Here is a 14,030-nt window from a genome sequence, read left to right on the forward strand (position 1 = left end):
GTGAAGAAGGCCAACGCCTGTGAAGCTCATCGCCCCAAGAAAGGCCCAGTGCCTGTGAAGAAGGCCAATGCCTGTGAAGCTCGCCGCCCGTGACACTCTCACGTAATAATGAGTTGGGGCTGTACACGCCCTGGAGTCTCCGGAGAGCCGCCCTCGGGCCTCGGGGGATCCCGCCCACGCCTAGTGGCAGCACTTAGCTCCGCGCTAGTGAGAAGACATCGAAGACTAGATTAGGTGCCGGACGCGGCTTTTTCATTCGCTTTCTGCAGTTGGCTTGTTCGTCCTTATTTGAAATTTTATTGGAGTTGCTTTTAGCGTTGTTGCCATCCCCGACCCATGATTCTCCGTCTTTGTTGCTTGCCTAACTCGTCTTCTCTTCCGAAATTCTCGCGAGGGGTTGCGCGGGTGCCCTCGAGAGTGCTTTCTGACCCAGTCTCGTGAGGCTTCCCTATTCAAGTCCACCGCGGGAGCACTCCTCCCGGTCTGTGCTCCACGGGCATCACGACACGAACAGAGGACCTGAGGCGGTTGCCCTCACGACCAGGACCGAAAGTTACCCCCCCTAACTAATTCTTGCAGGCCTCAAGGCGCAAGACGAGGCCTCAGCCTCAAGAAGCAAAGACTACGGCAAGTCCCCCGAGCTAAGTAGTTCCTACACATGAACACGCAGCACCAAAACACATCACAGGAATAATAAAAATAGCATAATAGTTAACGGCAACAGTCCAGCACGCCCCTACGGGGCCCCACACTACTCTCTCTTTGTGCAAGAAAGGGAGAAAAACAAAATAGACACGGCTTGCCCGGCGATGACTCATGGCGGGAGCTCGTACTGCCCTCCGGAGCTCAGTCAGACCCCTCCTCATGCTTCAGTGAGGCGCGACGACGGGCTGACCCACTGCCCCCCTCAAGGCGAGCGCAACGGCTGGTCACGGCCGCTGCTAGAGGAGCTGCCGTCTGAAGGGGAGCCGCCGAAGCTTGGCGAGCTACGAAGGCCGCCGGCCACGCGCCCTCCTTAGTGTTAATCTTGGCCATCGCTGAGGCTGAGCACCCGGTCACCGTCATCATCATCTTCGGGGTAGCACCCAACGCGGCCGCCGTCTTCTCCGAACACCCTCACGTAGAGGGTGGCATCGCCGTCAAACTTGAAATGCAGGGTGTACCACCGGCCCAGGCCACACGCGCGGGCAAACGTTTCCAGCCACGGGCCAAAGCCACAATCCCGGTGACGGAGATCTCTAGTGAGACCCAAGAGGCCTTACTGTAGTAGCCGTCCGCCTGGAGCCAGAGGCCACCAGGAGCGCCGGCCGGGAGTTCGCCCGCGAAGAAGTGGGGAAGCTGGAGCCAGCTGCTGGTTGGGTCTACTGGCCAAACGACGAACTCCGGAAGCACCTCAGCCGAGTGGAAGCGCGGCCTGGGAGTCCGCGCAGCCATGACGCGCCTCCCCTCACCCACCAGACGCCCGTCGCCACGCGGGAGATCACCGCCGCGACCACGGGGAGCCGCTGCGGGGGTCGCAGGATGCTTGCGGGGACGACCTCGGTCGCGCTTGGGTGGAGGAGAGTCAGGCCCTTCCCAACGGGCCATTCCTTTCTCCGTGGCTGAGAACCTCTTCGGCGGTGCCATAGGACACGGCGAGCAACCGGGGCGGGGAGAAAGAAAGAAGCAAGGAGGAAGATGTGCAGCGGGGGCCTGTGCTCTCTCGCATTTATAACCGGAGGAGGCCAACCATCGGCCCCCACGATCGTAGGTAATCATGACTCATTTCTGCATGCAGGGACTTGTCAAGTCAAGCAGTTGCCGAGGCAGCATGGGGAAGCGGAGGCGCCCACGTCCAATCAACCACCACGTGGCACCCAAGGCCGCAGGCTGATGGGGCCCACGGCGCTCCGCACTTGCCCCTTCGCTTCTCTGCTAAGCCATGTCTGAGCGCGCCTTGGGCCTGGGGGCTACTGTCGGCGTTCTAGGAACGGGGGTCCCCAGACTTGCCTGCCTGCGGCCTATGGCGTGGCTCGAGTGGTGGCCCAGTATGGCCCATCTTCATCAGTGCAAAACTCAAGACCCTCGCGAGGGGCCAACCCTCACGCGGCGGACGACACAAGGTTTCCTCAAGAGCGGCCTCGCCAGGCAGACTCGCGAGGAGGCGGAGAGATCAAGGCAAGGGTACCTCGCGAGGTGCTAGTGACGCAAGCCGTGATGATCGAGACCAGGCGGGCGCCGGCCTGCGCAGTATCCTTGTTTCCTCTTTGGTGCAAAGGGGGCAAGCACAGGCGTGGAGTACGGAGACATCAGGCAAAGGTTACCATTTCAGTGCAACGAGACCAAGACCAGCAGAGCGGCAGGACGGAGGTCACCGTGGAGCCCAAGACGGCGTCATCACCAGTGCCTTTGGCAGCTGAAGACCAACTTTAATCAGGATAACTTGTACTAGATGTTCCCCTTCAAAATGGCTGTTGTTGGCGCCCTTCCCGCTCAATTTTTGGGAAGAGGATCAGGGCCCCTAGGGCTAGTCACCGCAGTAGAAGGCATCGAGAATATCATCTAGAGACGGGGAGATCCACCCCAAGTAGAACACCGCATCAGCTCAAGAACACCTCTCACGAGGCAGTTCTTCCTTTGTACTATTCATCATCTGCCCCTGAGGCAATCCACCACACCACACACTGGAGTAGGGTATTACACCACAACGGTGGCCCGAACCAGTATAAATCTTGTGTCCCTCGTGTTGTTCATCATTTAGCTTAGATTCTTGTGAGGTGATCAGACGCGGATTGGTAGGGGGAAGATCTTCGCACGCACCCCAGAGTTCGAACCTTAAGGGTCTACCAGAACCCAACATCCGACAGGTAAGATAAGGATATTTCAAAATTGTTGGCCTGTATTTTGCTAGTTTCATCAGAAAATTAATGTCACTGTTTAGTCTTATACTTGTGCTCCCTAATTGACATGCCAAATCTTACATGGAAGGCGAAGCTCGTTTGTTATTGAACCAAGTGATGAAGGGGAAGAACAAGCAGAAGAAAAACAAAAATCAACTCCCGGTGCTGTAATGAAGCACTAGAACTGTGATGACACAAGTAATGATATAGTTTTGCATCTTAATTTATTGCTATGGCTGGAACGAGCAATTGTTTTGCCACTGATTTGATGCCACTCTTAATGTAATATGTAATTATCTATACTTGTGCAAACAGGGATCTTCTTTGAAGATACCATATTTTTTAGTGGAACTGCACAAGAAGATGTTGGAAACATTAAACTAATCGAGGAGTATATAGTAAGCATGTCAACCATAGTAGATAGCAACAGATGGTTCCGGAGAAGTGCTTCATCTGTATGTTGTACAGAATAAGCCTCCTGACAAAGGTTGGTACTCGCCCACGGATTTCATCCATATGATTGAGCTTTGTCATCTCTATTTGTGTTGTGCTACTGTTTAGATATTGTCATGAGAAATTGGTATTGTCCTTGAGAAGTGCTTCATCTGTGTTGTTTGAAATATTTCCTTTCCTTTTTTTCGAGCAAACAGGGATGCTAGCATTTAGTTGTCCTATTGTCTTTGCACAACAGGATCATCCTCCTCTGAAGAAGAATGTGGAGTACGTGAAGTGACTAGTTCTGATTATGCCAGGATGAAGAAGCCCTGTCTATCTTCTCATCAGAAGGAGCGGTTGAAGGATGGTTACATTACTCCCCACAAGACCAAACTAACTTCAGCTCAGAAGGACTAACAGATCTCCATTTTGTTGTTGTGATGCGCAAGTACAATGTTGTTCTAGGATTCTTTCCGGTGAGTTCCATTTTTTTTAAAGTGTGCTCCACATGGACCATGTAGGTGCCTGTTTATACTGTCAATTCATAGTACAGTTTGCTTTATACTAATCACTTTTTTGTATTTGTGCAAATAGGGGTGCTCAGCTTGATTTCAATGGGAACTACACAAAATGTTCATGAATACATTGAATCATTAATTTCCACCACAAGAAATGAGGTGCCGATAAGTTCAAGGCATTGCAACATATAAGGGCGAAATCATACAAGCTACGCGCGAATTTGGTTGATTTTGGTGGAACTGCACAAAAAGAATAGTTGGTTTATTTAGAACGGGGTGCCATGTCAATGTACGAACTAATGCCAAACCCTACCCATTCCACAATCATAGGCATTTGATATTTTGGAATGGGAAAACCTTGTCAAATTTTGCTCATTGATGTTAGCAAGAAGACATGCGTTTGATATTTTCGAATGGGACGCCCTTTGCTGTCAGCAGTGTCGATCAGTTTTTCTTTATTCTTTAGTTGTGAACTAAATATTGGCTCTAACATGTGAATCATTGAGATGCATAATCATTGATTGTTTTGAATGTTCTCTATGAATTTCCAGGCATGTGTGTTTGATTGCAATGTACAGGAATGCTAAAAAGCTGCTCAAACTCTTTGTACTCCCTCTGTTCCTTTTTACTTCGCACATCGTGAAAGTTCATACTTTTTTCTATAAGATTGGTCAAAGTAGAGATACTTTGACTGCAGACAAAACTTGTATGCAGACTAAAAAGGACCGGAGGGAGTACATGTGAAACTGCTGCAAACGAGGTGATCACCCTAGGAATAATGCTAGTACGTATTGTTTTGCATGTCCATCCAATGCCAGTGATACAAGAACTCGAAGTAAATTCATTCATACACTGACGGATTTCATATAAACATGCTGGATTTCATTACATTTCATACATTCTTCAACTAAAAAGGGGTGCGCTGGAGGTATAATTAATTAACCGAAGCTACCCACCTATGTCTGGCTGAGCCGAACAAAAGCTTCTTCTCCAGCGGACTGAGCTTCAGTGACTTAACTGCAGGTGCAGTTGCGTAATTGACATGTGGCCCAGATGCCTATTGGGCCCACGTGTCAGTCAGCCAACTGCACTGGCAGTTAAGTAGAAGTAGTGTCCTTCTCCAACATAGCTCTCCAACTCCACGCCGCCGCCAAGAAGCTAATCGGCCGTCAATGGTCAACCCTCCTAACTTGGCTTCAACCGGAGGGTAGCAGCGGTGGCCTTACTTGGACCTGAGCGGTGGCGACCTACCATGTTCTACTCTTCCTTGTTTTCTGTGTGGTGCAGCCTTGTTGGCAGTGGGGCGGGGCCTCGACAGAGCCGGTGATGTCATTTGTCTCGTTGCTGGCGGGGCGGTGCCTCGGCGAGCGCGGGAAATCCTCCCTCTCGTTGCTGGCAGGGTGGGGCCTCGGCTGAGCCGGTGATGTCCTCTACCTCGTTGTTGGCGGGGTGGGGCCTCGGCGGAGTAGGGCCTCCGCCTCGGTGCCGGTGGGGCGGGGCCTCGGCGGAGCCGGCGATGTCCTCTATCTCGTTGTCGGCAGGGCGGTGCCTCGGCGGAGCAGGGGAAATCCTCCCCCTCGTTGCCGGCAGGGTGGGGCCTCGGCTGAGCCAGCGGTGTCCTCTGCCTCGTTGTTGGCGGGACGGGGCCTCAGCGGAGCCGGCGATGTCCTCTGCCTCGTTGTTGGCGACGCGGGGCCTCGGCGGAGCAGGGCCTCATCGACGCCAGTGGAGCGGTGACTCGTCGGAGCCGGCATTGTCCTCTGCCAATTCCTCGGTCTCGCCAAACAGCGCCTCACCCGCTTCATCGCCCTCTTTGCAGGTGGCCGCAGCCTCCGCCACCCGCATGTGGTACCGCCAACGCTTGAGGCGGCCCTCGCGGGCGGAGCGGTACGAGTCGAGCAGCGCCTCCTACTCCGCCCGCTCCGCGGTGATCTGCTCCTCTGCCTGCAAGTACTCCTGGAGGAGATGGTGGTTGTAGGCGACATCGGCCTGCGCCTCCTGGAACTACTCCTGACGCTTCTGCCTCACTGTGTCCATGTATTGGGCACGGGCCTCGTTGATGGTCATGGTGCAATGCACCAGCGAGGATGGCACAGAGGAGGGGCTTGGCGCCGGATCATCGACTACCATGTTCTCCATTGGGACGTCGTCGTCCTCCGGTTGCCTGCCGGCCAGCCAGTCAGCAGCAATGGTTGCCGTCTCCTTGTGGTCCATCGTCCACCCGTCCTGAAGAGCGCTGGAGCGCGCGGAAGCCATATTTGGCAGTAGTGGTGTGGACAGGAGAAAGGGAATGGAGGCGGATGACTGCGGCTATGGCCGGTGCAGCAGTTTATATAGCAATGGTGGGCAGCGGAAGGATGGACGTGTGGCACCGGAGTAGCTGCCTCGGTAACCACATATCGTTAATGTGGGCGGCAGATGGACGGACGGACGGCACTTGTGTCGTTTGAAGGCGGAGCAATCGCCTACACCAGGAAGCGGGGCGGGCGGCGCTGATCGTTTTGGGCGGAAAGCGCGTGCGGGCGAGGGAGCAGTCTGGGTGGGCCAGGGCAGTCAGACTCGTGCTTGGTAGCGGGTCGGTCCAGCAGCCGGACATGTTGGCTCGCCAGCAAGCTTTCCGAGCTGAGCAACGACAATCATACGATGGACGTAGCTTCCGACCAGGAGCCGGCGCCACTGTCCAAGCCGGTTCATGCCGTGTTCACCATAGAGCAGGTGTGGCCGCACTTCGACGCCCTAATAAGAGCTACTAGCACAGGAGGACCTGTGTTGCAACCTCCATCTCCTCAACGAGCACTCGTGAACAAGCGAACGACAATGTCGTCGCAGACATGTGGCCCTATGATCCTGGCTTCCCGAATGAGCAGTGGGCGCTGTATCAGACCATCCGTAGGGCCCGTGAGGCCCTCTCCGTCGTCCTTCGAGTTGTTGCGCTCGTCGTGGTGCCGCCGTCTCGCGTTGTCAACTTGGTCAACTTACATGAGGAATGAGGAGATGAGTTTACTTGGAGAGGATGACAGTGGGGACCCACCACGGCATAGCCGCACGTACGCAAGTGCCTCCTTATTATATAAAATTGTAAAAAAATTCATTCCTCCTGGTTTCCTGACATCACAGTCCCACACCATTGTCAACCTATGTAGTCAATAAACGAGAGAATCGCACAAGGAGTAGCCGACAGCTGGGCCCAGGCAGCTCTAGCAGTATTTGTGTTTTTGACGTGTGAGCACTGCAGAGTTTTTCTTGAGTGATGTTTTCATTGTTGTTAAGAGGAGAGTAGGGTATTAACTGGGCGGGCTGTGGCCTATCTAGCCCAGGCCAGATATCCAGCCCAGATATTAATTTTTTTCAAGCTGAAAATGGCTAGCCCAGCTATACTTTTTTTGAGGAATACCCAGGCAAGGTCAACTTGTTATTCTCTGCCCCGCTGGGCTGTAAATCTATCCTAGGAGGGATGCATTAGGCTTAACAAGAAAATGGGATTTAAGAAATAATAAATGGGTTGTAATTATAAAAATAGGGCAGTAACTATTAAAAATGCACCAAACACGTAATTACTTTGTAAAATATTATTTTTGGATTTTGAATTTTTTTTAATTTCATCAATTGTTGCGCCCACAATGTTTCGTTGGATTTTTACGTAATACAAATTTATATTGAAATTGTATTTAATTTGACTAGAAATTTTGGGATAAAAATATTTCGGATCCCATTAAAATGTGGGAAATTTTATTGAATTCTGTTTTTAACGGTTGGCTGAAATTATTAATGGGCTGTACTTTTAACAAACTGTAAATGGACTATAGTAAATTCCATTAGAATTCAAAAATGGGTTGTACATTCTTACAAATCTCAAATGGGCTATAAGTTCTCTGCCACACACTTGTGGGCCTACTAAGTTGACGCATCCCCTAAAAAAATAAGTTGATGTGTATGCAAGGCTTTGTCAACTTATAGTCAACACACGGTTCTAGCAGTAGTGGTCGTTGGATGTCCATCCAAGGGATGTCGTGCTTCTTCCTCAATCTTGGATATTCTAGCTTCACTCGCCCAAAAAATGATTCCTCCCCGTGACATCTGGGCGCACCGTTTCGGAAGCTGACCTGTGGGCCTACTAAGTTGACGCGTACCAAGGGCTTTGTCAACTTAGTCAATATGAACGATTCTAGCTCCAGTGACCGTACGATGTCCATCCAACGGTCGTAGTGCTTCTTCAACCTCTGGTCTTCTTGCTCCAGCAGCCCAAAGCAGTGTCGGTCATGCCGCTTGCTCCTGCCTCCCATGGCCGGCTGTGCTACCGCGGAGGCCTCACCGCCCCCTACTACTCCCACCGCTGGCCAGGCCATCCCTCCACTCAACCACACCCCCTATTATTCTACGGCGATGGCGGCCTCACACCATAGCCGAACGAGTGAACCCTCGTACTCCTCTCCACGTGGGCATCCACTGTTGCATCTTCCCTGGCTCCGCGTCATCCCCTTCCTAGGCCTCGCTGTTGTCCATCTCCTTGGTTCTCTTGACACGGCGTGGTCAATGTGGTCAACAATCGACTTCCATCAGAAGAGTACTGTATGTGGAGAGGCTGACAGTTGGGTCCACTGCCGCAAGAAGGAAGTGCCTCCTTATTATGCGGAAAATAATGATTCATCCACCTGACAACAGGGACCCACCGGACAAGCCACTGTATTACGCGAAAAAACGTTTCCCCCCTAACTGCTGGGACCTACCAGCTACATTTTCGCACGCAAGGAAGTGCGTCCATATTACGGGCAAAAAAAATGATTCGCCCCCTGACTGCTGGGACCCACCAGCTACATCTTCGCATGGGTCGTGAACATGTACGTACATACTGGTCGATGTAGGGGCGCGCACGTGTCGTAGTAGAGGCGCGCACGTAGCATGTACACGTACGTACAATGGCTAGGGTGCAAGAAAGAAAATACAGCCACATACATACATACGGGCAGGGTCTCGAACGCCTACTCACACATACGTGCGGCCTGGGCTCGTGTACATGGCTGGGTCGGAAGGGAGAAACTGCATCGTCGTCGTGTTCATGGGGAACCAACATACTGGGTCAGAACGGAATGCATCGTCGTGTTCATCGGGAGGGCTTGGACAGAATAGCTGATGGAAACAAGGCCTGGCGTACCGCGGAACGGAGGAAACAGCCTTGTGTTCGACCGTCCATGGTCAAAACGGGATCCTGTTCATCGGGAGGGGTCTGGCGTACCGCAAAATGGAGGAAACGGACTTCTGTTGGACCTTCTACAGTTGAAACGTGGTCCTGTTGATCGGGAGGGGTCTGGCATACCACAAAACGGAGGAAACGGAATTGTGTTGGACCGCTATGGTCGAAACAGGGGTCCTGTTCATCGGGAGGGGTGTGGCGTACCGCAAAACGGGACTCCACAGGATATTGTTCATCTCCACCGTCGATCTTATCCAGCCTCCACGGGCTACTGTTCATCCACCGTTGACCTCCTCCAGCCTCCACCTGCAAATGTTCATCCATGGGCTCCTGTTCATCCAGCCTCCACCGTGCGCTCCTCCATCGGCTACTGTTCAACCAACCCTCTCCACGGGGTCCTGTTCAACCACCCCTCCACGGGCTACTTTTCATCCAACCCTCCACCGGCGACTGTTCAACCAGCCCTCCACCGGCTACTATTCAACCTTCCCTCCACGGGGTCCTGTTCATCCATCCCTCCACGCGGTCCTGTTCATCCACGCCCAACCGGCTCAATCGATCAGGGTCTTGTTCATCCAGCGGCAACACCACGGGGGCCTGTTCATCCAACCCCCCACCAGGAACTGTTCATCCAAACCCTCCCCCCAACAACGCTCACTGTTCATCTAGAGGCAGCATTGATCAGCTTCAGTTAGCAGCAGTAGTGAAGGAATCGTTCGATCGGGTTTAGTTAACAGCCATCGAGCGATCGCTCGGGTTCAGTAATGCGTAGCCTGCAGTGGAATCACTCGGGTTCAGTTAGGCGATGCCTCACTCGGGTTCAGTTAGAGCCCAACGCCTCGCACCCACGCGCATATGTGTACGAGAGGAACGCGCACTGCTCGGCCCCTGACCACCCACCGTAACCGGGAACTCCCCGATATTTTCCTCACCCTCACTTCTACCACAGTTTTTTCTGTCATGCACGGCCCAAAGAATGGCATGCAGCTACGTCTCCGGCCCGCCAGGATGAAAAGCAAATTTTCTGTCATGATTTTTTGTCATATAAGTAGGAGCCCACCACATCTATGATGATACCGGGTTTTGTCACAATTATCGTTATAGAAGTGTCATAAGTATGACAGAAAAAAATGCGTTCGGCCCAAAATGTCACGGATGTGTCTTTTTTTGTAGTGCTGGCGGATGGCCGCCGTCGACGCCAGCTAAGACTCTCAATTGGACAAGATGATCGTTGCCACCACCAACAAGTTCACCATCGTCATGAAGCTTGCAGACGACATCGCTGTACTCCTACAGCCCGCGCGCCCAGGCTCCTCATTGCCTGCCACCCTAATCGGCCTCCATGGTCGGAACCTCTTTCAAGCTTTGGTGGCCCTGCAACTGCCCATCGATGCCATGAAGAATGCCCACCTGGAGGTCGCGCTCGCCGCGAGGCGCCTCGCCCTACAAGAATTCGTCGACCTACACATCCACGTGTACAAGCAAACCGTGTACATAGGTATCTACAAGGCCAGTGAGGACGCTACGATGTTGGCCTTCTTCAACTGGCTGGAAGCCTTGGATGCCTTTGCTGAGAAGCACCTTGACCACACCACAAAAGTCGCCGCTCCTTAGCCGCCGGTCGGTGGCCCGGCGCACTGAGTTGAGGAGGAGGAGGTCGTACATTGATGGATGCATCTTTCTTCTTGCCTCCTTAATTCTTATTATGCTATTGCATTCTTGTTCCAGTCAATACAGACATGTGTGATCCCTTTGCTTAATTATATGCATCACTGTAACTAGTACTTCATCCTGTCAATTTATAAGTTGTGCTGCCAGTGTTTGGGGCCGGTGCACGACACAATAAGTACACCCACAACGACACATACAAAGAGGACATCCAGCAGTTCCAATGGCGATTTGTCAAAATATGCAGCTAAAAATCACTAGCACTATCTAATTTCTGCAACTAAAATTCAGTAATTAAGCATATACTTCATTCATAGACTAAGTAGTCGTGCTTAATCTATACAAACATTTCAACCGTTAGGCGCCGCGGCGCGCTCGGGTTGTGGACATCTTTTCCTTGCGTGTTCAACTGCTATATGCATATATATGGTTGCTCACCATTGAGGCGACCGTGGAGCACTCTTCTCGCATCCCTCCATGCGCGCTCTGCCAGCGGTTGGGCCTGGGCACGATCACGTCATGGGCCCCATATGCATGCGGTTGTGCCATGCGCATTGCCACGCGATGCAGTTACGTGCGACACGATGGAGTTACGCGTTGCGAATTAGAACTGCCATCAGGACCAATATTTTAAATAGCGCGCTACAAAATATAGCGAGGCCCTTCTCTAAATGCTACACAAGTTATAGCGCGCTTATAGCGTGCTATATTTCAAAATAGCGTTTGCAAAAAAAATCAAATATATATAGAAATAAAGTATTTAAGCAACTATTTTTTTCATAGGAGCAAGCAATATATGCATAAGAGCCAAATCCAGCACATAAAAATAGTAAGTCTCAAACATCAACAGCCATAGTTTTAAGAGTCTCTAACATCAACAGCCACCGGGGCAGCCACCTGGGCCTGCTGGTTAGGTCTCGTGGGAGAATCTGACAAAAGGGGTGAGAAAGCTAGTGGTTGTGGGTTGGTTTTGGCCTGCTAGGCCTGCTGGGCTGTGCTTATTTCAGTTTTGCATGGTCTGCATGTTGTAACGTTACAACGTTACAACATTATAGCGTGTGTAGCGCGCTAATTACGCGATTAGCGCCGTAGCGTCCGATTTTGCCAAAACGTAACGTCTCCCTTTCAAATACGCTATAACCGCGTTATAACAGTGAAATAGCGTGCTATTTAAAATATTAATCGGGACGTGCCATCCGGCCTCCCCTTTAATTCATGTGGCCATTATAACCTTAGTCTCTTCAACCTTTCGATTGCGCCCCACAACACAACAAGCACACCCACGACGACACATAGAGAGGGGATGTCTACGGCGCTCCAATGGAGTTCGGCAAGCATAAAGTGGAGACCCAGGCGAGGGAGATGGATCTCTCGGTGGTGTACACCATCGACCCGGCCGTGGTGGACGACTACATCAACACCGTTGAGTAGTTGCTTGTTGGAGACAAGTTCAAGGTGGTCAGCATCGACCTCCAGTACACCGATGGTAGTCCCGGCATAGATCAGAAGGTTGCGGTCGCCCAGTTGTGCGTGCGCCATCATGTCCTCATCTAACACTACTGCTTGTCCAGAGAGCCTTGCGACCGTTTCAGCATGTTTGTCAACAGCACCAACTACAAGTTCGCCATGGTAGAAACCACCGACGATGTAAAAGCGCTCAGTGTTACGGGCTTGGCCTGTGAGAACCTTGTTGAAATCTGTGACCACCACAGGGTCTGGGGCAGCATGAAGAAGGACTCCCTGGTCGAACTCGCCTCGGCCATCATCGACCCCTAATATGAAAAGATGAAGCAGGATGCCCAGAGAACAAGTTCTGATTACAGACTGTTTGCCGCGTATCACACACATCTTGTTATATTGAACCGTTTATGTTCTCTTGTCTCAACACAAATAGTTCATCCGCGTGAACCACATGCTGTATATCGCACACACCTTGATTTGGCTGACCATTTCTTTTGTGTTGCCTAATCACAAACAGTTCATCCTAGTGAACCGTATGTTGTTTATCACACACACCTTCATCTGGTTGCCCGTTTCTTTTGTTGCTGCTCATCGCAAATGGTTAATTGCACTGAACCGTATGCCCTACATCACACACGGAACTAAAATCTGAACCGTGTTTGATGCATCCGTCATCGCAAACGTTTTGCACATTTTTTGAAGGTTTTTTTACACCATAGTTTGCAATTAATGCATCGCACATAGTTTCGTCAAAGGGTCTCTGACCGTAGTTTCGCGTTAGCACCATGCTGCAGTAGTGTATCCTTATGAACAAGAGTATATTGATTGTTTCTACCATGGTGTACAGGATTTTTATCAAATTTCCATGGTCTACCAAGTAATAAGGAACATGCTTGCATAGGTACCACATCACAATCAACATAATTAGCATATGTAGAGATACTAAAATGCACATGAACAGTACGTGTTACCTTAACCATGTCGTTGTTGTTGAACCGTTGGATGTAGTAAGGATGTGGATGTGGTCTTGTGGTGAGAGATAGATTCTCCACCATCTCCATGCTAGCCAAGTTGTTGCAGCTCCCTCCATCTATGATGACGCGAACAGACGTTCCTTCACAACTCTCTTTGTATGGAACAAATTATGCCTCTGATTTTGCTCAGCTTGTGTGACCTGCACACTCAAAACACATTGAGCAACTAAACATTCATACCTGTCAGCGTCTTCAGGAGCCATGTATTGCATCTCATGATCAGAATCATCTCCACAGTGTTCTTCACTTGTAATAAGAGCCAAAGTCTCCTCGTCATAGTCACTAGCGGACTCATACCCACCATCCACAGTAGCAATCATCACATGCTTAGATGGGCATTCTCTCGCATAATGACCTCCACCCTTGCAATGACGACAAATAATATCATGTGTTTGCCCTGTTGATGCCATGGATGAAGAAGAGCTTTGTGCGGAACCGGAAGGTGTACTCCTGGCAGATGGTGGTGATGGTGCTTATTTTCTTGTATCTCGGTTGGAATTGGCGGCTGAAGTTAGTGGTGCTATAGTAGGACGTGTGGGAGTAGAGGATGCACACGGTGTCCGTGATGAAGGTCGACCTGCATAAAAGGTAGTTCGCGCCAATGCTTGTCGATCCTGCACTTCATGTTCAGCTTTGCCAGCAAGATGGAATAAATGAGTGATATTATTATACTCCTTATACTCTAGAATGGTCTGAATCTCTTTATTTAATCCACCCATAAAACATGCAAGCATAACTTCATTATCCTCAACAATACCACATCTAATCATTCCAGTTTGTAATTTCTGATAATATTCTTCTACAGAATTTTTTTCCTTATCTTAAACGCTACAATTTTTTAAGT

The sequence above is a fragment of the Triticum aestivum genome, chromosome 3B (assembly GCF_018294505.1).
Source record: "Triticum aestivum cultivar Chinese Spring chromosome 3B, IWGSC CS RefSeq v2.1, whole genome shotgun sequence".
NCBI classification, from domain to species: domain Eukaryota; kingdom Viridiplantae; phylum Streptophyta; class Magnoliopsida; order Poales; family Poaceae; genus Triticum; species Triticum aestivum.